Raw genomic sequence first — 27,931 nt, forward strand, 5'->3', positions numbered from 1 at the left:
CTTTCCTCATAGCCCTGCAGTTTTTTTTTCCTTCAAATATTTCTCCAATTCCCTTTTGAAAGTTACTATTGAATCTGCTTCCAGCACCCTAACTCGCTGCGTTAAAAAAAATTCTCCTCTTCTCGCCTCTGGTTCTTTTGCCAATTACCTTTAAATTTATTGGTCATTCATTCATTTGTTGTTTGTGGGACTTTGCTGAGCACAAATTGGCTGCTGCATTTGCCTACTAAACAGTAACTACACTTCATTACATAGAAGTTACAACACAGAAACAGGCCATTGTGCCCAATTGGTCCATGTTGGTGATTTTCCTCCATGCGAACACATGCAATCCATTGTGAAATGCTTTGTGCATCCTGAGGACATGAAAGGCACCAGGGAAATGAAGTTCTTTCTACTTCTTTTTGTTTGGGAAACAAAATTTTCTAAGACATTACTTAACACAAGTAAACCAAAGTGAGATTATCCTAAATGCTACAACTTTCCAGCTGCTTTGGGAAAATTCTATCTGAGAAAAGTGCATCATTGGAATTGTAGTTCCACAGGAGCAAGGTGAAAACTACAATTCCCAGAATGTATTGTACAAAGTGGAAACTGTTGCTTTGGAATAGTGACATCAGAAGTTATTTTTAAAGGATCAGGATCTTCTGGCCAATGCTCTCATTTTTTATCCATGTCATTACTTTTATGTCTAGATTGTGTCTGTTTTATCACACCTTTCACAAGTTCTATACCTCTAAATTAGGATTGCCAACCCTCCCGGATTCTCTGGGATTCTCCCGGAATGGACGATCAATCTCTTGGGTGCTGCTGCTGGCAACCCGGGAGAAGCGTATTTTGTGTTTCGATTTACCCCTTGAAAGAGCAAAAGCCAATGTTTTGGGTATGGACACTTCAGAGTTTTTCTGTTGTTGTTTTGTCAGTTTCAATGCCTAGAAAACCCCTAGAAAGAAAAACAGGAAAGGTTTTTGAGCATGTGAAGTCTCAGCATTCCATTAATCACCTATAAGGTGCATGCAAGCTTTTTTAAAAAAAAATACAACTATGACAGAGGATCACACTACTTGCTCAGATCTGATGACTTATATTTTATCATTGTAAATCCACTGAGAATACCTAAAATTTTATAATCTGTTTCACCAGTTTTATTTCTCACCGTGACTAGTGTGCCAAGCTTGTGTCATTGTAAAATTGTAAACTAATGGATCTAATATTTGTGAGTGACTTTGCTGGTAGAAGTAAGTGCTCTGGACTTCAGAATCAAATAGCATCACCAATGCTATCAACAAAACTTCACAGCGTTTACTGGGAGATTTTTGCAGACACACATTTGTAGGCTGCAGTGTATGTCATGTGACTGAATACCAACTGACCAAACCATCAGGATTAGGTCCAACCAGAGTTGGCACCTAAGGTAGTCTAAGAGGTGCCGTGCCTCAAAATTGTCAAATTTCAACGCATCAAAAGGCTTATCTTCCTTTGTTGGCATTGACTGGGTGCAGAGTGCACTGGAAATATGCTCTGCTGAGACCCAGAGCTAAAATAAAGGAGGCGCCAAATGAGCACACTAGGGGGTGTAGTGTGGGCTCAGCCAGGAAGACAAGTGAAAGTCTGGGTGTTTCCTCGGCCTTAAAGGTACTAGCACCATTAAAGGAGCAGGAATAGTTAAAGCCCCATGGAAGAGCCAGAACGATTTTGTTGTTTGCAGATAATGCAGGTAATCACAAAGAAATACTACAATCCACTGTGGGAGCTGGAGCAAAAAAAAAAATTTTTATAAAGTAACTAACTGTGAATACAAGGCATTGGAGAGGGATGGACAAGATTACTTGCATCTTGAGCAAGTTTTATAAAGTGTTAGGTAAATAGTATTACAAATAGTGCACCTGTGAGTCTTGTATTTTTCTTTATCATCAAGGTATATAATATGTGTCAGTCATATGATATGTTGCTTCAGCAAGTGTGTTGCCTTAGAGCAATTACCGAACCACCATTTAGCCTGTAGCAGGACTGCAGTAAACATCAGCAACTGCACTCCATGGGCTCAATTTTACTAATGGAGGCAGGTTGAGGGCGGGCTTCCTGGTAGGCAGGTTTCAGACCCGCTGCCAGTTTCAGCCGCTCTCGGTGTCCCATTTTGGCTTAATTGGATCAATTAGTCCCGTCGTGCACGCTGCCTGCTGCCTGGGAGCGGGTCTGTTGGTCTGCACTGATGAGGTCTTTGCTGCACTTGTTTTTAAGGGCTCCACGTAGCCTCAGCCTCTCATTTCTCATTACTGCTGCAGCTTGAATGGGCCAAGGTGACCATGAGTGCGGCAAAATCCAAGGCAGCTCCCCAATTCACTGAGGAGTCCCTGCAAACTCTTGTGCAGGGAGTAAGAGGACGCAGGGAGATTCTGTTCCCTCCCGATGGCTGGAGGAAGCCTCCTCAGCAAACAAAGGCAGCTGTAAGGCTCGCAAAATTCTACAGATTCCCCCAAACTAAGAAAAGAAGAGATTTTGGACTGTTTGAAAGAATATTGGGCCAAAAGGGTCTTAAAGTCAAAATCCCAGGATTTTTGGCTATTTTAAAGGCATGTCCAGGCCTGTGGAAGGCTGCGACAAAAGGAGTTGGGTTGGGCACTGTAATACAAACAGTTTTGAGTATTGGAAAAGGCCAGATTGTCTGGGAATGTTCTGGACCGTCCCAGTCATTCTACATAAAGACAATAGGCCTACGAAAGGACAGTTCCCGCCAAAGCCTACAGGGCCATCAAGAACATGAATAATACAATACATGCCACTAATCAACAAAAGAGACCCTGGCCCCAGCAGGAGAAGACAATCGAATAACAGTTTAAATCCACTCAGAGAGACATCCAAAACCACTTCGCACACTTAAACTGATTTCGAAGCAATCCCGAAAATAGTTTAGAAATCAATTAAAAGTAAATGGGACCAATCAAAATTAACGAGCCCGCCCAAAATCTAACAAGATTAGCAGGCGTCGTTTAGTATAAACTTAAAGACCTGTCTCCACATGAAATCAGTTCAATGGGTTCGATCAGTTCGATCAGTACAATTCAGTCAGAGAGTCATACAGACAGTCAGTGAAGGTTATTCGGACGGTGTGTGAACTTGAAGATACAGTTCATACAGACAGAGGCACAGCTCATTTTGAAAGACACATCAGCCTCGGGACAATCAATCGACAAAAGGACAACAGGAGGAGAACAGAAGGAACCAAGGGCCCCAAGAAATAAACAACCAACGATATTACCAACAACCAGGTAATACTGGGCCACCGCGACCAAAAAGAAACCAACTTGGAAGAAACCAAAGATCTGCAAGTTTTTCCCACTCTACAAACTATTCCTGTGTTTGGTGAGCATTTCCCTGGTCCTCTGGAATCCAACCTAGTTAGTGTAGTGGGATTGGGAGGGGTGAAGTATTTTGTCTATTGTCATTCTCCCTCGTATATTCCGAAGTGTTCCCCCTTTTAGAGTGATAAGATTATTGTGTTGTGTATATTTTCTTGTCTCAAATAAAAACCAAAGTTCTTGTGTCAAATTCAGTTGTTTGCTGCAATTTCATTACAACCCCCAAATAAGTCCAGGTCTAGAACCAAGGGAGTGGGAGCGATTCAAACCGCTCAAGGAGTCAGAGGCAAAGCTGACGACACACACCACCCCTTACACAGCCCGGTTGGAGATTGCTGAGGAGGTAAGCGCAAGGTCGCCATGTACACGCACCTGGGTCCAGTGCCAAAAATGCTTCAATGATCTTCTGCGAATATCAAAAGTGAGTATCACATCACACTTACTTTCAAACTGCTTCCCTTCTCTTCTCACCACCAGCACTCTGCATTGTCAACCTGCTCCTCCACATCCCATCTTACCCTTACTTCCCTTGCACCCTTATCTCTCTATCTCTCTCTCTCTGTACTGAATCACTTCACTATTCTACTATGCAGCCCTCACACTCGCTGTCACTGTTATGCAATGACAACAACTAACAACACACAGGGAGGCAGCTTCCTCTTGCCACCTCACTCCATCTTGGTCTCCCTCTAAGCTTCTAGGTTTTGGATTCTTCACACTCACTCCATCACTCTCGCTGAAACTCCACTTGTGTCCCTCCTTGCAGGAAAAGCTAGCCCACAATAAGAGGGAGAGAGCCAAGACAGGAGGAGGCACACCATCCTTGGCCACATTAACAAATGCTGAGGAGGCTGCGCACGCCATCGTGGGAGGTGGCGAGGAGCTGGAAGTGGGGGACGGAGAGACGGGTGCATTTGAGGAAGCTGGTGACAGAATGCATTTTCTTCCCTCGCATTTACAATTCATGATTGACTGCAATGGCATATGATGCTCATAGAGATTGACTTCTGATCATCTGCACAAAAGGATTTGTCTGCTACCTGAAAATCTGATGTCTAACTCATGCCTTTACTCTCTCACAGGACCATCGAGAGCCCCCATTCTCACTGTCCAGGAGGAAGAGCCGGATGACTCCTCAGAGGAACCTGCAGCCTCAGAGGGAGCAGCATCAACAGGACTCCGCACACCCAGCACCAGCGCAGCAACGCACACCTCGGCGGGGCTTTCGCGACATAGAGTAGTGTTGTCACCTGGTGTGTCACAGCTCCAAAGTGAGCATCAGCATATGGTGGAGAAAGCAACAGCAGTGAAAAGTCCTCGTCAGAGGTCGCAGGACTCTCCTAGCTCTGTTGAGATGCATGTAGACGCTGTGCGTCTGGGGCCATCCAGAAAGAGAGCGGTGCTGGAACTCCAGAAACAAGTGCAGGAGTCTCTGACAGGGTTTGCATCCAGGATAACTGCGAGTGTGGAGAGAATGGAGGAGTCCATCTCTAACATGAGCACTGCCTTTGTGGAGACAATGGCGCATGACCGTTCCACCATGGAGAGGGTGGCAACCGCCATGGAGGACATAAATCACCAGACTAACGAAAACATGGTGACTCTTCAAAATAGATTGTCTGCAATGGAGGAGAGATGGGTATCTATTGAGGAGAGACACCAGAGCTTCATGGACGTCCTTGTTATGAGGACTGCCAGTACAGAGATGGGTCCTCATGGTCCTCCTGATGTGCAGCAAGGTGCTGTCCAGCCACTTGCTAGCACTGAAGTGCAGCTGACCCATGAGAGGGATGTTGGTGGCAGGCAACAAGGAAGTGTGGTCTCCTCTCCAAGCCCTCACACAACCATGCCACTGTGGAGCCCTCGGTCAGAGCCCCAGATTCCACACCAAACTGAGATGGTCGTCTCAGCCCCTGCACAGTCGCAGGAAGAGCAGACTGTGGAGGAGCCCTCCCAGGCTCCCAAGCCCAGAGGACGCCTGCCAAAGGCGTCTAGGCAGGCGCAGCATCAAAGTGAGCAAGGTGCCTCTACATCTGCTGAAGCCACAGGGGAAGCACCACGTAGAAGCACGCATAAGAGGAAGTTAACACACAAATAGTCACAAGGGTAGTCACATGGGTGTTTTATTGTGCTGTAAATTATCAAGTGTCCTCCTTTTTTGATGTCATTAAACAAAAGTGAGGGCAAGCAGTTGAGGTTCTGGTCATGTGTTCTGGGAAATGGAAGTTGCACATTGAGGTCTCAAGGCTAATTCCATTTATAAGGATGGTGATGACAGTGATCGGAAAGAACCGTTTATTGGACAGATGATCTATGGTGTGTTAAGAATCTTGACCTTATCTTCATCTCCATCTGCCAGCCACCTGTGTTTGAAGTGTAAGCTCATGTGAATCTGGCATGGATGAATGCATCCCTTGCCTGACGGTCAGCAATCCAGCAGCTGCTGGATTGGCCACATCCGGCCTCGCAAGACGTCACCGCCCGCCCTACTCCTCGTCCTCTTCCTCGTCCTCTTCCTCTTCCTCCAAGGAGGCTGTGTGTTGAGCCACTTGTTCATCCAGCAGCACTAAGCCGCGCTGCTCTCCCTCCGAATCTGATGACCAGGATGCGAGGATGTAAATGGTTCCCATCCTGTTGTTATAGATTTCAGTTGAGGCAAGAAGCTTGCAAGCGCACACTCAAAGTGGCCTGAAATTATTCCAATCAGCTCACACAGCAGATGTGTGCCAGCTTGACCAGTCACAAGGTCAGCAGATTTGCAAAATCTTATCCCAAACCTCCAACAACAAATTTGTTGCATTTCAATGCCAGCCATGTTACAGGAGCGCTTTTAAAGTTCTGCACCAATAATGACTACAGATCATGTCCTCCACCAACTCGCCTCCTTGCAGCTGGACTGTTTCTGACAAGACGGGAAACAGGAGCCAGAGGCACGAAAATTGAAAACCTCTATCAAAATAGGATTATCAAGGCAGTTAACAGGCTCTTAACTGCCTTAACTACCTGTCCCACCGGTTGGAGTCAGGTCAGTTTGGGGGCAGCTGAACAGACACTGACGAAAATCGCGTAGGGGCGGGATGGAGGCTGGTTGGGTGTCTGAATCCATTTTTTCCGATTTTAGCAGCTGACACGCCTCTAAACCCGCCTCCTCAGGGCTGATAAAATCGAGCCCCATGGACAGAATCTTACCTTCCAAACCAAGTTCGAGGTGGGACTGCTGGTTTTCGAGTTCCAGTCCCGCCCCCAGCGATGTCTGATGAACCGACACTACTTTGCCTCAGGGGCCTTGTTAAGCCCGCCCTGCGGGCTTGCCGACCAATTAAGGCAAAGCCGGTGTCAGATGACGTCAGTTGATGGCGCTTCATCTGCCGGTTTTCTTAAAGGCATATGCACCACACTTGTTTGACAGATGATTTGACAATGTTTGACAGCAATGAGGTGCTGTCAAACATTGACAATTACTGTCCAAAGGTGAGCCCTTGCACCCAGACTCTCCAATTACTCTCTCCTTAGAATAAAACAGATGGCAGCTGCAGCTGAGATTGCAGAAGCCAATTGTCACTTCATAGAAACATAGAAAAATAGGAGCAGGAGTAGGCCATTCAACCCTTCAAGCCTGCTCCGTCATTCAACATGATCATGGCTGATCCTCTATCTCAATAGCATATTCCCGCTCTCTCCCCAGACCTCTTGATGCCTTTTGTGTCTAGAAATCTATCTATCTCCTTCTTAAATATATTCAGTGACTTGGCCTCCACAGCCTTCTGTGGTAGAGAATTCCACAGGTTCACCACCCTCTGTGAAGAAATTTCTCCTCATCTCAGTCCTAAATGTCCTACACCGTATCCTGAGACTGTGACCCCTCGTTCTAGAGCTCCCAGCCAGGGGAAACATCCTCCCTGTATCCAGTCTGTCTAGCCCTGTCAGAATTTTATACTTTCAATGAGATCCCCTCTCATTCTTCTGAACTCTAGCGAATACAGGCCTAGTCGACCCAATCTCTCCTCATACGACAGTCCTGCCATTCCAGGAATCAGCCTGGTGAACCTTCGCTGCACTCCCTCTATGGCAAGTATATCCTTTCTTAGGTAAGGAGACCAAAACTGCACACAGTACTCCAGGTGTGGTCTCACCAAGGCCCTGTATAACTGTAGTAAGACATCCTTGCTCCTTTACTCAAATCCTCTTGCAATGAAGGCCAGCATACCATTTGCCTTCCTAACTGCTTGCTGCACCTGCATGTTTGCTTTCAGTGACTGGTGTACAAGGACACCCAGGTCCCTTTGTACATCTACATTTCCCAATCTATCACCATTTAAATAATACTCTACCTTTCTGTTTTTCCTACCGAAGTGGATTACTTCACATTTATCCATGTTATACTGCATCTGCCATGTATTTGCCCACTCACTCAACATGTCTAAATCGCCTTGAAGCCTCTTTGCATCCCCCTCACAACTCACAATCCCACCTAGTTTCGTGTCGTCAGCAAACTTGGAAATATTACATTTGCTTGCCTCATCCAAATCATTGATATATATTGTGAATAGCTGGGGCCCAAGCACTGATCCCTGCGGTACCCCACTAGTCACCGCCTGCCACCCCGAAAAAGACCCATTTATTCCTAGTCTCTGTTTCCTGTCTGTTAACCAATTTTCAGTCTATGCCAGTATATTACCTCCAATCCCATGTGCTTTAATTTCGCACACTAACCTCTTATGTGGGACTTTATCAAAGGCCTTCTGAAACTCCAAATACACCACAAACACTGGTTCTCCCTTGTCTATTCTACCAATTACATCCTCAAAAAACTCGAGTAGGTTTGTCAAACACGATTTCCCTTTCATAAAGCCATGTTGACTTTGTCTAATCCTGTTGATATTTTCTAAGTGTCCTGTTATCACATCCTTTATAATAGACTCTAGCATTTTCCCTACTACTGATGTTAGGCTAACTGGTCTATAGTTCCCTGTTTTCTCTCTCCCTCCTTTTTTAAATAGTGGTGTTACATTTGCCACCCTCCAATCTGCAGGAACTGTTCCATAATCTATAGAATTTTGGAAGATGACAACCAATGCATCCACTATTTCCATGGCTACCTCTTTTAGTACTCTGGGATGCAGATTATCTGGTCCTGGGGATTTATCGGCTTTCAGTCCCATTAATCTCTCCAGCACTATATTTTTACTAATACTAATTTCCTTTAATTCCTCCTTCTCACTAGACCTTTGGTTCCCTAGCATTTCTGGGAAGTTATTTGTGTCCCCTTCCTTTTTTGCTGAATTCTAAACTGCTCCCAATCCTACTTTTTCTGGCAACTTTATATGACTCCTCTTTGGATCTAATACTATCCTTAATTTCTTTTGTTAACCATGGTTGGGCCGCTTTTCCTTTTGTGTTTTTGCGCCAGAAAGGAATGTATAACTGTTGCAATTCATGCATTCGTTCCTTAAATGTTAGCCATTGCCTATCGACCGTCGAGCCTTTTAATGAAGCTCCCCAATCTATCATAGCCAACTCACTCCTCATACCTTCGTAGTTTCCTTTGTTTAGATTTAGGACCCTAGTTTCGGATTGGACTATTTCACTTTCCATCTTAATGAAGAATTCTAACATGTTATGGTCACTCTTCCCTAAAGGACCCTGCACAACAAGATTATTCATTCACCCCTTCTCATTGCACAATACCCAATCTAGGATTCCCTGTTCCCTAGTTGGCTCCTCAACATACTGGTCTAAAAATCCATCTCGTACACACTCCAGGAATTCATCCTCCACAGTATTATTGCTAATTTGGTTTGGCCAGTCTATATGTAGATTAAAGTCACCCATGATTACTGTAGTATCCTTGTTACATGCATCTCTAATTTCCTGTTTGATGCCATCCCCTACATTACCACTACTGTTTGGAGGCCTATAGACAACTCCCACCAATGTTTTCTGCCCCTTGGTGCTTCTTAGCTCCACCCAGACTAATTCTACATCTTGATTTTCTGAGCCAATATCCTTTCTCACTATTGCTCTGATTTCATCCTTTACTAACAACACCACCCCACCTCCTTTTCCTTTTTGCCTGTCCTTTCTAAATATCGAATATCCTTGGATACTCAGCTCCCAGCCTTGGTCACCCTGTAGCCATGTCTCTGTAATTGCAATTATATTGTATTCATTTACATCTATTTGCGCTGTTAATTCATCTACCTTATTACGAATGCTTCGTGCATTCAGATACAGTGCCTTTAGATTTGTCTTTTTAACATTTTTAGACATCTTAACATTGTTTTGTACTATGGCCCTATTTGCCTTATTACCATTTTTTCTTACCCGGACCCTATTTGTTAGTGCACTCTTTTGTTTGTATGTTCTGTCCCTTCCTGACACAATCTGGTTATCCTTACCCCAATCACTTTCCTGCACTGCTTCCTTGTCTTTTCTCTTTAGCATTCTAGATTTCTCTCCACCGGAACCCTCCCCACCCCCCTTAGTTAGTTTAAAGCCCTATCTACCTCCCTAGTTATTCGATTCGCTAGAACTCTGGTCCCAGCATGGTTCAGGTGTCATCCATCCCAATGGAACAGCTCTCTCTTTCCCCAGTACTGGTGCCAGTGCCCCATGAATCGATGAGATGAGGCTACACAAACACTTCACAGCTTGTCACCTGCAGAAATATCTTACCTAAAATTACTTTCCCAACATTTCCTTACCTCTGATACTAACCAGTGTCCCATTGCATCCTTCACACCACTTCTGCAGCTGTCATCCAAACACCAACATAACCACAGACCCACAGCATGCCTCATTTACCCTGGCGGGGTTCCCCAACGTCGGGAAGCCCGCAGCAGCAGTCGAAAAATTGGAAAAAGCCTCTTAACTGCCTGTTAACTACCTGTTAACAGGCAGTTAAGTGGTTATAATCCTCTTCCCACCATTAGGAGTCGGATCCCTGCGTAACTCGAGGACCCGACTCCCAGGAAGATTGGTTGGAGGTGGGTTGGGAACGGGTTTGGGACCCGCTCCCATTTTTGGGGATTTTCCCAGCAGTCCCACCTCCAGATCCGCCTCCTCAGGGCTGGTAAAATCCAGCCCCATGTCTCAGACTACTAGTGAACAATATCACAAGAGATCTGCTTGTTCAACATCAAAAGTGCCCCAAGTTTCAAATGGGAAGGAATCTGTCAAAACCCAGAAACTGATGAAGTTCAGAGATCCTGATGTTACTCATAAATTCCAAAATGGTTTCCAAAATATAAAATGTTGGTGCCAATTGTGTATCAAACAAATAGCTTCAAAAGGCAGCATGAATGTGTGGGAAACATTTACAAAGAAATAGTGGTCGATTTTCATTTCCATTATGCCCAGAAAATGGAAGAAGACAGTGCATAATGGAACACTAAATTATGTGGAAATCAGTGTATTTGTCTTTCTGATTTATTCCAAGTTCAGATATGACAACCGTATACTGTATAACCTGCCTATGACACAAATCAGTCATTTATCTGAAAATCTGCCTAACAACAGAGAGCCCTGGGTGACTTGGACTGAGACAGATCATTGTAACTAGCATTTTTATCCGTGTGTTCTGCTGTGGAAACCAATGAAACCTCCATTCTATGTTGTTTAATACTTTCAGGGTTCTAAGTGAGGAAGTTTTTTTTTTCAAGCAATAAGATTTTATTGAAAAATCCAAAGCAAAACATCACAGATTGTAAATGGTGTAGTAAGGGTAAATTCAGCATACAGATTCAAGTTCAACTGATAGTAAGACAAGAGGGTCACATGCTCAAACTGGAGGGAAACAAAGTCAGAACTGATCTCAAGTTCTTCACAAATAAAATGATCAGCATGTGGAATAGACGTCTAGTTACGTTTAATGGAGGAAAAACCCTGGATTCACATAAGAAACAGTTGGATGCTGTGATGGGCACAGTACCGTAGTTCTCTTCAGGATGGTGGAGGCTACTGGAGATTTCTAGTTGTGAAAGTGCTGTCAGCTTCTGCTTCATTTAATGCTCCGCATCTATTCATAGTCCATTCTATCATTTGAACCATGTACAGCATTCATGAGGATTAAAATGGCGACTTGATTGTTTTTTTAACTGCGGATTATGATTGCAAGCCGATAAACCCTGGAATTCCAACTAACTCACTTTTAATTCTATGACCCAAGAATGCAAACTCGAAGAAGACAAGAAGAAATAAAAGGAGAGAAATTAAAAACAAAAGATACAAAAATTCTAAAAGATGAGAGACCATAAGAACATAAGAAGTAGGAGCAGGAGTAGGCCATACGGCCCCTCGGGCCTGCTCCGCCATTCAATAGGATCATGGCTGATCCGAACCTAGACTCACGTCCACATCCCTGCCCGCTCCCCATAACCCTTAATTCCCTTATCAGCTAGGAAACTGTCTATCTCCGTTTTAAATTTATTTAATGTCGCAGCTTCCACAGCTCTCTGAGGTAGCAAATTCCATAGATTTACTACCCTCTGAGTGAAGAAGTTTCTCCTCATCTCAGTTTTGAAACGGCAGCTCTTTATTCAAAGATTATGCCCCCTAGTTCTAGTCTCATCCATCAGTGGAAACATCCTCCCCGCATCCACCCGATCAAGCCCCCTCACAATCTTATATGTTTCGATAAGATCGCCTCTCATTCTTCTGAATTCCAATGAGCAGAGGCCCAACCTACTCAACCTTTCCTCATAAGTCAACCCCCTCATCTCCGGAATCAACCGAGTGAACCTTCTCTGAACTGCCTCGTGAGCAAGTATATCTTTTCTTAAATATGGAAACCAAAACTTTCCGCAGTATTCCAGGTGTGGCCTCACCAGTACCCTGTATAACTGAAGCAAGACTTCCCTGCTTTTATATTCCATCCCCCTTGCAATAAAAGCCAAGATTCCATTGGCCTTCCTGATCACCTGCTGTACCTGCATACTAACCTTCTGTGTTTCAAGCACCAGGACCCCCAGATCCCTTTGTACTGTAGCACTTTGCAGTTTCTTTCCATTTAGATAATAACTTGCTCTTTGATTTTTTCTGCCAAAGTGCATAACCTCACACTTTCCAACATTATATTCCATCTGCCAAATTTCTGCCCACTCACTTAGCCTGTCTATGTCCTTTTGCAGGTTTTTTATGTCCTCCTCACTCACTGCTTTCCCTCCCATCTTTGTATCGTCGGCAAACTTGGATACATTGCACTTGGTCCCCTCCTCCAAATCGTTAATATAGATTGTAAAGAGTTGGGGTCCCAGCACTGACCCCTGCGGAACACCACTAGTTACTGATTGCCAACCCGAGAATGAACCATTTATCCCAACTCTCTGTTTTCTGTTAGATAGCCAATCTTCCACCCATGCCAGTATATTACCCCCAATCCCGTGATTTTTTATCTTGTGCAGTAATCTTTTGTGTGGCACCTTGTCAAATGCCTTTTGGAAGTCCAAATACACCACATCCACTGGTTCCCCTTTATCCACCCTGTTTGTTACGTCCTCAAAGAATTCGAGCAAATTTGTCAAACATGACTTCCCCTTCATAAAACCATGTTGACTCTGTCCGATTAAATTATGCTTATCCAAATGTCCTGTTACCGCTTCCTTAATAATGGACTCCAACATTTTACCAACCACAGATGTTAGGCTAACTGGTCTAAAGTTTCCAGCCTTTTGTCTACCTCCCTTTTTAAATAAGGGCGTTACATTAGCAGTTTTCCAATCTGCTGAGACCTATCCTGAATCCAGGGAGTTTTGGAAAATTGCCACCAATGCATCCGCAATCCCTACCGCTAAAAGAATATTTAAGCAGAAATCTCTGTTTTAAAGGGGTCATGTACTGGCTTTTAAAGGGAACCTGCACTGGTTTTTGAGGATTTGTACACTCTCAGCTCCAGAAATAACCAGAGACATCTACACTGAAAACTCCATTCATTTCACAGCCACCAGGCTGGTTGCCAGGAAAGCTCCCAGTGCAATGTGATGCAGTGCAAAGTACTGTGCTACAATATTTGTTTACTGTGGTGATGGCTTTGAATTCCAGGGACACAAATTTAAAATGAGAAAGTTAGGAGTAAGAAGGGTAGTCAGTAAGAACTTTTTTACACAAGAATAATGAAGTACTGGGATAAGTTACAGGGAAGACCAGTGAAGTGGATAAAATAAATGGGTTCAAAAGGAGAGGGGGAGATTACCTCTGCTATTCGTAAAGAAATGGTAAGCATGTGAATAAAATATGGGTTTATGATTTTATTACCAATAGAAAACATAGGAAACCTTTCCATAAGGTGGGCAGATGAAAATATCCATTTTTATTTTTTTATTCTGATTGTTTCATTCAGAAATTGGATGCTCTCAAAGTTTTCAGATGGCATGGCTTAATATGTTACATAAATTAATAAAGAGGATTGCACTTGCAAAAGAGGTAGAGTTATACCTGAAAACGTTAACATTTTCCCTTTCTCCACAGTTGCTGCCTGATCTGTTAAAGGTTTCCAGCATTTTCTGTTTTTCTTTCAATTTCTAGCATCTGCAGTATTTTGTTTTTGTTGGATTGTACTTGTGCCCCTGTCAAACTCCACGTAACATTAGGTTGAAGTAATAGCAAAATTACTTCCAGTATTCAGAATGCCATCTATGGATGCAGGGGTGGATATCTAAGGTGGAGAGCAAGTGTGAAGCTAAAAAGGAGATAGAACCAGAAAAGGTGAGAGTGAGGGGAGAGAGAGCAGCAAAAAGGGGATCGAGAGAGAAAAACAACATGGTGTGAATCTAAAAGAGAGACAGAGAATATATATGAACCTATAAAGGAGAGAACATCTGAACCAGAAAGGGCAAGGGAAGGAGATGGTGTGAGAGAAAGTGTCTGAACCAGAAAGGGCAAGGGAAGGAGATGGTGTGAGAGAACATCTGAACCAGAAAGGGCAAGGGAAGGAGATGGTGTGAGAGAAAGTGTATGAGCCAGAAAAGAGAGAGAGGCTGAACCAAAACTGAGTTGAGAGGAAGCCTGAAAAGGGAGAAGGAATAAAAACCTGAAAAGGAAAAAAATAGTCAACCAAAAGACAGTGGGGGTGACTTTAACTTTTATCACTGGGTTAAAAACAGGTGATAGAGAATCGACAGCCCGTTTTACATCTGGCCTGATTTTTTTTTTATTGGTGTCAATAATAAAGAAAATCAACCGAGGTGCTAAATGGGCTGCTGATTTGCTACCTTCCATTTTTCGCCCTGCGATAAAAGTTAAAATAACCCCCAGTGTGTGAACAAGAAAAAACAATGTGAACCAGAAAAGGAGATAGAGAAAGGGAAGAAAGTGAAAGGAAGGAGAATTGATGGATGGGAAGAAAGAGAGAATGGAAAGAGACAGAGGAAAATCAAAGAAAAGGAGGATAAAGGACTAGAAACCACTAGGGGGGAGGAATTTTCACTCTTACCAGCCTCAGTATCCTTAGAGGGGTGAGAAACTGAGAGATTTGATGCACTTTAACCAGTTGGAAAATAGTTTGAGAACTATTTATTGTTTTTGTTTCTAATTACCGCCATGTGTTGTGTGGATGAGTGGCAAGCAAATGTGGTCTTAAAAATAAAATACAGTGTTGCTCCAGTTTCAGGATTTTGCTCCAACAAAATTATGTGTGACCAACCCTAAAATATGGCCAACAACACTGATCAACAGCGATTGGGAGCATTGTTGGCTAGAGAATTGTGTCCAGCATTCGTAAACATGGTCAGGGGGGATGTGTGCAGCATTCTACTTTGCTGAGGTCAGCCATCATCCAGGCAGAGAGTTGTGTAACTGAGGCAGAAGGAATGTTAGAAACCTACTGAGACTCCCTGCTTCAGTATCGCATCCACAGACTTACTCTTTTCTGCTCCCATCACAGTGTTTTATTAATAGATAATGACAGCTGCAGACTCCGCTGAGGCTGCAACAGGGGACATGACAACAGCCCTAACTGCACTGGCAGTAAAATGTGACCTTCTCATCTGTGCAGGAGTGTTGTACCATGGAAAAGGCGATATGCTGTGGAATAGCTTAGAACCACGCAAAGTTTGAGCGGCAGGGTTTGCCCACATTAACAGGAAATTAAAAATGTGCAGTGTGCCTCCCACCCCTGCACACACTGCATACAGATCAATATTATTTGTGATAATACCCTCTTCTCCAAAACTCTGTATAATATTTAATGGTTGAGTATTAACTGTATCGGGGTCTGAGTGCACCCGCATTATAGTGCAAGGTCAACTCACTTAAGTAATTTTTGACACGCCTGCCGCAAACCACGACAGACTGGGAACACACAGCGGTTAGGGAGTGGCTTATCTGGCACCAACCGCTCTTAAAGGGCACATTTAAATAGAAAAGTCTACAAATGTAAAACGTGGCAGACACAAGATGGAGAGGCAGAATGGCACCATTCCAAGATGCTGCTTTGGAAGTGCTTCTGCAGGAATTTTACAGAGAAGGGTGCATCTTTTTAGAGCAGAGGAGCGCCCTCCAGTCAAGAATGCTGCCAAAACAGTCTCGATGGAGATGGCAAAGAGAGGTAATGTGTCATCTGTAGCCTAAACCTGGAAGTAGGTGAAGAAGAACTTTTCTGGGATACATAAGGTTGCATAGGCACATAATTTAACAATATTGTCTTACAAGGCATTTTAACACGTCACTGTAAGTCTGGTGCAGCATCGTAGAGGAGCAATGCCTATCATTCCTGCTATTGTTCATCGACATTTCAAATGCGCACGCATGTCCATCATCCCAGTGCTCATTGATCTACATTGGCTCCCGGTTAAGCAATGCCTCGATTTTAAAATTCTCAGCCTTGTTTTCCATGGCCTCGTCCCTTCCTATCTCTGTAATCTACTCCAGCCCCACAACCCCCTGAGATATCTGCGCTCTAATTCTGGCCTCTTGAGCATCCCTGATTTTAATCGCTCAACCATTGGTGGCCATTCCTTCAGTTGCCTAGGCCCTAAGCTCTGGAATTCCTTCCCTAAACTTCTCTGCCTCTCTACCTCTCTTTTCTCCTTAAAACCTACCTCTTTAACCAAGCTTTTGATCATCTGCCCTAATTTCTCCTTATGTGGCTCAGTGTCAAATTTTGTTCTATAACATTCCTGTGAAGCGTCTTTGAACGTTTTACTTCGTTAAAGGCGCTATATAAATACAAGTTGTTGTTGTTGTCCATGTTCTACCACGGCACTCTGCATTGCTGGCATCACATTGTGTTTGCTCTGTGATCCATGAAATGTGAGAAACAGCAAATATCAAGCATGTTGCCTGCGCAAGGTGCAGCATGTTCATACACTTATATATGGTGGTTGCTGGTTTGGCACTTGGGTGGCACACCTCTTTCCTTATTCCAATATATGTCCCTATAGGAGAAGACCACAAATAACAAGCAGCAGTGAATACAAACAGGTGAGGATTCACCCAAATGGTGACTTTTGATTCCTTATGAAGAGAGGACCCTGGAGCTTCTGAGCTTAGAATTGGGGACAAGTGATATCTGGGGCCTCTCCAAATTCATTACTAGTTTCATCCTTTGTGTTTTGTAGTTTCTTTATATTCATTCCCTCCCACACAGACATACATTGGAGCACTGTGCTTGAACCCTGCTGAAATGAGTATATTTGTGTCACATAGCATACAGGCCTAGCAGCCACTGCATCAATACCATTGCACCAGCCATTGCAGGACCATCTAGAGACCCCACACAAGGAAGTAATGGCAGACATTCCTAGAGGCAGCCATTGACCTGCAGTCAGCCAGCCACCTCACTTCCTCCTCCCATTGGGGAAACACTTGGAAGCAGCACATAGAATCATAGAAATTTACAGCACAGAAGGTGGCCATTTGGCCCATCTTATCCGTGCCGGCCGACAAAGAGCTATCCACCCTAATCCCACTTTCCAGCACTTGGTCCGTAACCTTGTAGGTTACGGCACTTCAAGTGCATATCCAAGTACTTTTTAAATGTGATGAGAGTCTCTGCCTCTACCATCCTTTCAGGCAGTGAGTTCCAGACCCCCACCACCCTCTGGGTGAAAATATTTCTCCTCAACTCCTCTCTAAACCTCTAACTAATTACTTTAAATCTATGCCTCCGGTTATTGACCCTTCTGCTAAGGGAACTGGAAGACACACACCACAAATTTCATGAATGGGAACAACAAGATACATTTATATAGCGCCTTTAACATAGGGAAATACCAGAGTAAAGCACACTGGGATTGATACACATCAGACAAGCAGAGGGTGGGGCCTGATCGATTTGCATGATCGAGGCTCATTTAAATTTGAATGGCAAACTGTCGGCACTAATCGTGCTGCTTATAGACAGCTCACTGTTTGGAAGGACGGGAAATCTGACAGGCCTACTGCCTCTTAAAGACATTCTGCACCTCTTAAAGGGGAGGTGGAGTTTTCATTGATGCTGTATTGAAACTGTAGGGATGATTTCATCTCTTCCCAATTGGCAGGAATGGAGCCAGGGAGTAGTTAAAATGGACTGGCTTCATTTCCCACTCCTTCTCACTGATTCCCCATTTTAACACCGCTGGTTTTGGCAACAGATGAAGCTTCCTCCTGCCAGGTGAACCTGTCAGGAAGCCAGTAAGGCCCCCTAAGGTAAGTTTAAACAAAATTATCCTTAGTGGGTCCCAGAGGAGCAGGAGTGCTGACTGGCGGTATTCAAATGAGTTTCGGCTGTTAAAATCTCAGTTTTCACTGTTTAAAGGTCACGCTGCAAATAAAATTGTAAACTGAATAAGTCATTTATAGCTTATCAACATTGTGTTTCCTTTTTAGATCTTCACATCTTGAACTTGTTTTTCCTTTGCCTTTGGGTGTAACAACTTATTGGGAAAGGTATTAAGCTCCAAATTTGACCTCAAACTAACCCCTTGAAATTCCTACCTTTAGCCTATGTCCTCACATCATTATACACATAAGAGGATTAGCATTGGGTTAGATTATATCAAGTACATTGAAACATCAGTACTTTCCCTGTGTGCTGTTATACACAACTATAGACTGCTAACCTGTTGCTTTTTCAGGAAGCACACAGCGTTTCTGGTCTGCCCTATGCTATTCTTACAGTAGTAGAAATGTTTGTGAACATTACTGCTTCAGATTGATGATTTGACGATATCACTAGCCTTGATTCATTGGTACCACTCACATACCTGCCTACCTCTGTTGACACACTCCAAAAGCAACATTTCTGTGTCTGGCCATAATCATACAATGAAGCTTAGTGAATCGCTTCTACTCTCCACACACAGAAACAATAACTGGCAAAATATTCAGGGGAGATTTTAAAAGTCCCAGAATTCACAGACATTTCCACCATCGCAAGAGTAGCACGGACGTGGACCAGAAATAATGGTCACTCACTCAAAAAGTGAGTGGTTGGCAGATTTGCAATTAGCAGCTCTTGTGAATCATTTGGGATTTTGTATATGTTTATAACTTGTGTTGTCGAGGGAATATCTGGTCTCCAAGATGTGGATTTCAGCATGCTCCGTAACAAAACACTTCAATCTGTGACTGTCAACAAGTGCTAATACATAGAATTACTGGTCCCATGATGCATTGTAGTAGGCCACGTTGTCCATTGTTGTCTATTCATGAATTCACTTACCCCGAGTGTTAACTAGGCCTTCAAAACAGCTTTCTGAAAAGTGATTTACAATTTCCAGCTTGTTGTATCTGAGCACATAATAGTTTACAGTAGAAGAGTCCAATTTGCCACTTATAAATGGGACAACAGTCCTCGGGGACCTCAACTTGCATGTAAATGTGATTCTGGGTCCATTGCACAGTTTAGAGTTCTCATTCTCCAGAGGAGAAGTTAAACTCAATTCAACTCTCTCTGTCCTGAAAGACCAGGCATGTTACCTGGAAAGAAAACACTTGAGAATAACTCCAGTACTTTGGCTAGCCTTCAGTCCAACAGACTCCTTCAGTCAACGTCTTTATGGAAAGAAACTGAATCTATATTGGATGAAAAACTTCAAGATTAGAAACTGACTGATATTTATAACTGCTTCTTCATATATGATATTAAAAAAATCTAAGTCACGCCATCTTTCTGGATATTTGTATGCTGTTTAATGGTGCATTTCATTCCTATTTCCATAATCAATTTAATAAATGCAAAACTGAGAAAAAGATAATGTAAATATAGACTAACGCAGGAAATAATACATCTATATATTGCTATACAGTGACGTTTCCACTATCCGCCATAATGGAGAGACCATCCAGTGAATAACGGAAATGCAGATAATTAAGAATCCCCAGATATAAGACTTGCATGTATGATATAGCAATGTTCTCGGTATAGGAATGAAGTCAAACACAGTAAAAATAGAACATTATGTAGCTTTATTGACCAAACAAAGGAGGTGCAATCCAAATGATAAATCAAACATTAGAAGGCTGTGCAGTGAGGTGAAAGCTCCCACAAGACTTTCTCCTGTGAAAATTCTGATGGATAAGAAGGATTTGTGGATAATAGGAATGCAGATAATGGAGATTCCACTGTATAGGTAAAATGTTTGGGGGGGAAATTCAGTTGGTAGCGCCTTAAGAGGGCGCTAAGTGGGGCGCAAACCAACTAGCGCCCGGGCGCAGCGATATCTGCGCCTCTCACGAAATTGACCGGACATTTTGCAGTGGCGCTAAACAATACCGCCTGATCTCCTGCGCACGCAGATCTTGACATCGTTCGAGAGTGCAACACTCTTGGGGCGCCCCGGACCGGAAATTCAGTGGCACCCCCCTCCTTTCTGCCTGGCGCTACCAACGACAGGTTGACTGGAATGCATCCCAGTCGCTGTGGGGCTGGGGGGGCGCTATTTAAAGGGGGCCTCTTCCTGGCTTTTGTGTGGTAGCCATTTTTGCACCACTCGTTCTGAGAGAGAGAGAGAGAGAGATTTGGAGAGAGACAAAGAGAGAAAGAGAGACTTCTGCATTGAGTCAGCGCTGTCTGAGGTAGTTTTGGCTTCTGACCATAACTTTGCAGGTACTTTGCTTTTTGACCTTCATAACTTTGATTGCCCAGATACTATGGGGGCTGCAATGGATGGGAACGTCATCCTTCTCCATCACATTCGGAGGGCACAGAGATGCAGAGAGAGAGTGGCAATCATGGCCAAACAGAGGAGGGCCAACAGGCCTCGGTACAGGAGACCTTACCCTCCCAGGGTTTTTCGGCAACAGTTCTCCTACATTAATATGTCTGAGGAGCACTGTTTGCGAAGGCTGCAATTCAGCAAGGAGGTGGTCACTGAGCTCTGCCACCTGCTTCAGCCAGATCTGCAGCCTCAACTGAGGAGCAGGACGTCTCTGTCAGTGGCAGTGAAGATAACAGTGGCTCTCAACTTTTATGCCACCGGCTCATTTCAATCAGCTACTGGGGACATCGCCAATATCTCCCAGTTTGCGGTGCATTGCTGCATCCGTCAGGTAACAAATAAGACGTAGGAGCAGGAGTAGGTCATTTGGACCCTCGAGCCTGCTCCGCCATTCAATAAGATCATGGCTGATCTGACCTTGGCCTCAACTCCACTTCCCTGCCCGCTCCCCATAACCCTTGACTCCCTTATCGTTCAAAATGTCTATCTCCACCTTAAATATATTCAATGACCCAGCCTCCACAGCTCTCTGGGGAAGAGAATTCCAAAGATTCACGACCCTCCGAGAGAAGAAATTCCTCCTCATTTCCAATTTAAAAGGGTGCCCCCTTATTCTGAAATTATGCCCTCTAGATCTAGATTCCCCCACGAGGGGAAACATCCTCTCTGCATCTCCCCTGTCAAGACCCTTCAGAATCTTAAATGTTTCAATAAGATCCCCTCTCATTCTTCTAAACTCCATTTGCCTCCATTGCGCCACCATTCAATAAGATCATGGCTGACCCTCTACCTCAACACCACTTCCCTGCCCTATCTCCTATGGGCATTTATTTGTTTACCCTTTGAGATACACCATTTCTTCCCTGATGTGCCATGATACAGTGAGATCTCAGCATTGAACAAATACTGTTGTTCTACTGTGACTGCAAAATTGTTTATCCCAGAATGCCCTCTTTAAAAGGAGACGAGAGTACATCTCTTTCCCCATGACCCCGGACAAGCAGCAAGAACACGCAACGGGCTTTGCGATGATAGTGGGCTTCCCCATGGTGCAGGGCGCCATTGACTGCACCAATGTGGCTTGCGGGCGCCGCAAGAGAATGCCGAGGATTTCCGCAACTGAAAGGGCCTCCATTCCTTAAACGTCCAGTTGGCCTGTGACCACAGACAGCTGATACTCGCTGTCAATGCCCACTTTCCAGGCAGCAGCCATGATGCCTTCATCCTGCGCCAGACTTCTGTGGTAGACCTTTTCCAGGAGGTTGGCTTCTCGGGGACAAGGGATATCCTCTGTGCACCTGGCTGATGACACCGCTCCGTTCGCCCAGCACCCCTGCTGAGCTACGATACAACGAGAGCCATCAAGCTACCAGGAACATCGTTGAGCACACAATCGGCGTGCTCAAGCAACGGTTCTGCTGTCTGGACCATTCTGGAGGAGCCCTGCAGTACTCGCCTGAGCGAGTCTCCCACTTCGTTGTTGTGTGCTGCATGCTGCATAACCTTGCAATCCTCAGGACCCAGCCAATGCCGCCAGGCATTGGAGCACCAGCAGAGGAGGAGGAGGAGGAGGAAGATGAGGAGGATGATCATCAGCAGCACCAAGGTGGGAGGGAGGCACAAAGTGGGAGGGCCGTCCGTCAAAGGCTCATAGCAAGTCACTTCTAGGCCCCCTCTGAGGGAATGCCTTCTGCCATTCAAACAACCTGAATGAAACCATCCTGCAACCCCTAAGCTGGTCAAGGCAACAATGAGTGCAAAGACCAAACATGTACATTTTGAATACAGACACTTTGTTGAGATACCGCGGCAAACGTGGGAGTCGAGACCAGAGTTGGTGAAACACAACTGCTTTAATCAACCTCATGGCAAAGAGAAACTGGAAAAGCCCACGCAACCACTTAAATACTCCCCACACAGGAAGTGCTCCCGGCAGCCTGTCCCTGCGGGAAACAAGTTGCTGGAGGAAAGGGCCCCCGGCTGGGGGCGTCTGCTTAAACTGTCCGTGCCACCGTGAGTGGATTATGTCCAGTGGTGGCGTGTCGCCACAGAGCTCCCCCCAGAATCCGCTTAGGAGGAGTGGTCGCCGGTCTAGTTGGTGGGGTCGGGCGGTTCGCCGCCGGCTGTGCTGGCTTGCTGGCGGGACGGCCTCTAGTTGGAGGTCGGGCCACGGGGACCTGTTCCCCTGGTTCTGTGTGTGCTGGTTTGAGCCGGTCGATGGAGACTGTGTCGACCCTGTCGCCGAGTCGCAACTTGAAGACCTTGTCCCCGGTTTGTAGTACCTCGTACGGTCCATCGTACGGGGGTCGCAGGGGTCCGCGGTGCGCGTCGTGTCGCACGAAGACGAAGCGTGCCTGCTGTAAGTTTGGCGGGACGTGAGGTGCGAGTTCGCCGTGTCGGTTGACCGGAAGTGGGGCGAACTGTTGAGCGGAAGAGAAAGAGTTGAGCCGCTGCTGTTCGGCCGACCAAGGCGTGGTAGCCTCCAGGAGGAATTCGCCTGGTACGCGCAGCGGTTGTCCGTAGACTAACTCCGCTGCCGAGGACTGGAGGTCTTCCTTGACCGCGGTGCGTAGGCCTAGTAGCACCCACGGTAGGCGGTCAGTCCAGGTACTGTCCTGCAGGCCGGCGCGGAGTGAGGCCTTGAGTGACCTGTGGAAGCGTTCACACAGCCCATTGGCCTGCGGGTGGTACGCCGTGGTTCGGTGGAGCGTCACCCCAAGGTTGCGTGCTGTGGCCGTCCAGAGTTCGGAGGTGAACTGGGCACCTCTGTCGGAGGTTATGTCGGCTGGTACGCCGAACCTTGCAACCCAGGTGTTAACGAACGCCCTGGCGATGTCGGCTGTGGTGGTGGAGGTCAGCGGCACTGCCTCAGGCCAGCGTGTGTAGCGGTCGACCATCGTGAGGAGATAAGTTTGACCTTGCGATGGCGGCAGAGGACCGACGATGTCGACGTGTACGTGGTCGAAGCGGCGGCTGGGTACCTCGAAGTCTCCCAGGGGTGCTTTTGTGTGCAGCTGTACCTTAGCCCATTGGCAGGCGAGGCAGGAGGTGGCCCAAGTCCGAACATCTTTGCTGAGGCCACGCCAGACGAAGCGCTGGGAGAGGAGTTTGACGGATGCACGGGAACCCGGATGGGAGAGCCCGTGTAGCGCGTCGAAGATGCGGCGGCGCCAAGTTGCAGGGACGATCGGCCTGGGTTGGCCGAGTGAGACGTCGCAAGTGACTGCCGTGGCTTCGGGCCCGTGCGCGACCTTGGCTAGGCGTAGCCCTGGCAGGCTGGTAGCCGCCGAGAGGAGGTCTGGGTCCGTGAGCTGGGCCGCTGTTAGTTGCGCGTAGTCGACCGCGAGGTGATTCGCGCAGATGGCGGGACGGGAAAGGCAGTTGGCGACAACGTTGTCTCTACCGGAGACGTGCTGGATGTCCGTAGTAAACTCGGACACGGCCACGAGCTGGCGTTGCTGCCTAGCGGACCAGGGTTCGGTGTGCTTGGCCATCGCGTATGTGAGCAGCTTGTGGTCCACGTACGCGGTGAAGGGGCGGCCCTCCAGGAGGAACCTGAAATGGCGGACCGACAGGTGGAGCGCGAGGAGCTCGCGGTCGAAAGTAGAGTATTTGTCCTCCGGGGGGCGCAGTTGGCGGCTGTAGAAGGCAAGTGGCTGCCACGCGCCATTGACCCACTGCTCGAACATGGCTCCGACCGCGTGGTCGGAGGCGTCGGTGGTGAGCGCGACCCGGGCATCGGCCCTTGGGTGTGCGAGCAGGGTGGCGTCGGGGAGCGCGTTTTTGGTGGCGTCGAAGGCGGCTGACGTGTCAGTGGTCCAGGCTACGGCCATCTTGCCGGATTTACCTCGGAGGGAGTTGTATAGGGGCTTCATGAGGGCTGCAGCTCTGGGGATGAACCTGTTGTAGAAGTTCACCATCCCGAGGAACTCCTGGAGGCCCTTGATGGTTTTGGGGCGGGGGAATTGCTGGACGGCCTGCACCTTGTTGGGCAGGGGGCCGGCCCCAGCAGGGGTGATGTGGTGACCGAGAAAATCGATCTCGGCTAGGCCGAATTGGCACTTTGCCGGGCTGAGGATGAGCCCGTGTTGGGCTAGGCGCCCGAACAGGATGCGAATGTGTTCGAGGTGTTCCTGTTGGGAGGAGCTGGCCACGAGAATGTCGTCTAGATAGACGAATAGGAAGTTCAGGTCCCGGAGGACTGAGTCCATAAGGCGCTGGAAAGCCTGGGCTGCATTCTTGAGGCCGAAGGGCATCCTCAGGAACTCGAACAGGCCGAATGGGGTGATGACGGCCGTTTTGGGGATGTCCGCGGGGTGTACGGGGACTTGGTGGTAACCGCGCACCAGGTCGACCTTGGAAAAGACGGTTCGTCCGGCCAGTCGGGCCGAGAAGTCCTGGATGTGCGGCACCGGGTATTGGTCGGGGGTGGTGGCGTCGTTGAGGCGGTGGTAGTCCCCGCAGGGGCACCAGCCTCCGCCGGGCTTGGGGGCGATGTGGAGGGGCGAGGCCCAAGGGCTGCTGGAGCGGCGGATGATGCCGAGTTGCTCCATGGTGGTGAACTCGGCCCGCGCGATTTCCAGCTTGGCCGGGTTGAGTCTGCGGGTGTGGGCAGAAACCGGGGGGCCGGTGGTGGAGATATAGTGCTCCACACCGTGTTTGGCGGCTTTGGCCGAAAAGGTCGGGTTAGTGAGGGCGGGAAACTCGGCTAGAAGTGCCGAGTAGTCGTCCGTGGCTCTGGCGAGGCAGTAGGTCGTCAGGCCGGCCGAACGGGCCGGGGTGAATGCGCCAGGGATGGGGGCCATAGTATTGATGTCGACGAGGCGGTGCCTCGGAATGTCGACGAGGAGGCCGTGGGCGCGTAGGAAGTCGGCGCCGATGAGTGGGCAGAGGACCCTGGCTGTGAGGAACTCCCAGCGGTAGCGGCGGCCTGCGAGGTCGAGCGTGACCATGCGGGTGACATATGTGCGGATGTCAGAGCCATTGGCTGCGGCCAGCGTGATACCCCGTGCGCCGCGTTGGATTTCGAGGGCGGAGGCGGGGGTGATGCTGTGCTGGGCCCGTGTCGCACAGAAATCGGCGGTTGGTGCTGTCGTCGGTGACGTACAGTAGAGGCCCCTTTTGCCCCGCGGCCATCGTGGGGGCCGGTGCGGGGGGGTTTTGAAAGTGCACGGTGGCGTGCAGCATTGGGCCCTAGTGCCAAAACGGGTGTGGTAGTAGCAGTGACCCGGAGTGGTAGGGCGGTCGGGCCTTGTGGGCCGGGGAGACCGCGTGGTCGTTGCCGTGAGGTCGGGCGCGACATCGCGGGCGGTCTGCGCAGAGAGCAGCCGGTCGGCCTTTTCGGCTATCTCATTCAGGTCCGTGGAGCCAGACTCCACAATGAGCGGGCGGATGCTGGCGGGGAGCTGCCGAATGAAAAGCGTGCAAAAGAGGGCGCCGGGGTTTTTGTCGTCCGAGAGGGACAGCATGTGGGAAAGCAGATCCGACGGTGAAGCGTCACCAAGGCTGGGGAGGTCGAGGAGTTAGCAGTTGCGCTGGTAAGAGGACGCTTGAAATTTTTTAAGGAGCGCGGCCTTCAGATGTTCGTACTTGCCTTCCACTGGTGGATCCTGCAGCGCTGCCCAAACCTTGGGGACTGTGGCGTAGGTGAGAGAGGCGACGAGGTAGTCGTACTTAGTGGCGTCGACTGTAATGTTTTTCAGCCGGAATCTGGACTTGGCTTGAACGAACCAGGCCTTGGCCAGGTTCTCCCAAAAGTCCGGTAGTTTAACCGTGACTGCGTTTTTATCCGCCATGCTAGCTTAGGATTCGTCCTGAGCATCGGGGTCACCAGTGTTGAGATACCGCGGCAAACGTGGGAGTCGAGACCAGAGTTGGTGAAACACAACTGCTTTAATCAACCTCATGGCAAAGAGAAACTGGAAAAGCCCGCGCAACCACTTAAATACTCCCCAGACAGGAAGTGCTCCCGGCAGCCTGTCCCTGCGGGAAACAAGTTGCTGGAGGAAAGGGCCCCCGGCTGGGGGCGTCTGCTTAAACTGTCCGTGCCGCCATGAGCGGATTATGTCCAGTGGTGGCGTGTCGCCACAACTTCTTTATTTCACAAACTCTGTGTGTCTCATTTCCGCATGACAAAGTAATAGAAAGAAACACAAAAAAAAGCAGTCATTCACATAACTGGCTCTCACAACCTGGAGACAATGTCCAAAAGAGTAACAGAAATTTGACCACGAATCTCGGCCTTCAATAAAACAATGAAAAACATTTTGCCACACCTTCTACTTTTTGCCCTTCGAGGGTGATCTGCTTCCCTTGCGAAATTCCCCCCTTCCCACCCTGCAGCTCCTCCGTAATTGGACCCCAGTGGCTGGAGCAAGGCTGGGGGAAGGCTGCTGAGTGTCAGAAACTGAGACTGCAGATGCCCTTGAGGGACGGCCTGGAGCAGCTCTGGGCCTGGAGGGCCCGGCTGCTGACTGCACCAACTCTGCATGGGCGGCAGCAGTCTGTTCTACAGGTGGTGGCAACTGCAGTGGAGAAGTGCCAGTGACTGACACACTGGCACTCCCACGGGGCAGCACTTCAGCATCCGGAGCAATCTGATGGAGCACAGATTGCTGGCCTGCTGCGGCGCGGTGAGAGCCCTGGGGAAATGTGCCCGATCCAGCGAGGGTGGCAGCAGTCAGTGCTCGCGTGGCCTCAATCTGCGTCTGCATGAGACCAGCCACTGACTGCATTGCAGCACTTAGTATTTGCGTGGCAGCTGCCTGTGCTACAGCGAAATGCTCCACACTCCTTGTCAGTGATTCAATGGATTCGGGCAACCTTGCCACTGCAGCCATGAGCTCAGTGTGATTTTGCTCCGCCTGGGCGCTCATTTCAGCGAGGACCCGCTCCTCGTCTGCGTCCAGTGCAGCAGGACTCGAAGCCATACTCTCCCTCTGGGGAGAAGACCCCCGAGCTTCCCTACCCCCATCGCATTGCTGCAGCCCGCTGGGTCCTGGAGCTTCACCCTCATCAGACCATTCCCCGCTGCTTCCCTCCAGGGAAGGCGTGTCCCCAGTATGGGCATGGGCTGCCTCGGTAGAAGTTGGTGCTGATGGTCCGGCTTCCTCTTCCTCCTCGCCTTCAGCTTCACTCTCACTGGCAGCTTGAGGGCCCGTCTCCTCACCTGGTGAATCACCATCTGAAAGCAGGGAGGTACAAGAGTGGCTTTAGCGTGAGGACAGGGTGGCAGCAAGGGAGGCATGAGTGCAGCAATTTAGTGATTTGGATTGAAAGTGTCAAAGGCTGCTGTTGTGAGGAACAAGTGGAAGGAGAGAGGACAAAAAGGTGATGACCTTACCATTGCTGTCCAGAACGGGGTCGGCGTCTCCAGTGGCAATGGGACCAATCACCCGGCTTGCCACAATCCTGTGGACGCACTCCTCAAGATCG

The 27,931-nt window shown here is 47.6% G+C and overlaps 1 protein-coding gene across 4 annotated transcripts in view; it reads left to right on the forward strand.

Moving 5' to 3' along the window:
- Nucleotides 1-27,931, forward strand: part of pde4dip (phosphodiesterase 4D interacting protein) — a 330,703-nt gene that overhangs the window by 42,156 nt on the left and 260,616 nt on the right. The gene's annotated exons all lie outside the window — the stretch shown is intronic.

Source organism: Somniosus microcephalus, chromosome 3, assembly GCF_052327205.1.
Source record: "Somniosus microcephalus isolate GS21.2 chromosome 3, FLI_Smic_1.0, whole genome shotgun sequence".
Lineage (NCBI taxonomy): Eukaryota > Metazoa > Chordata > Chondrichthyes > Squaliformes > Somniosidae > Somniosus > Somniosus microcephalus.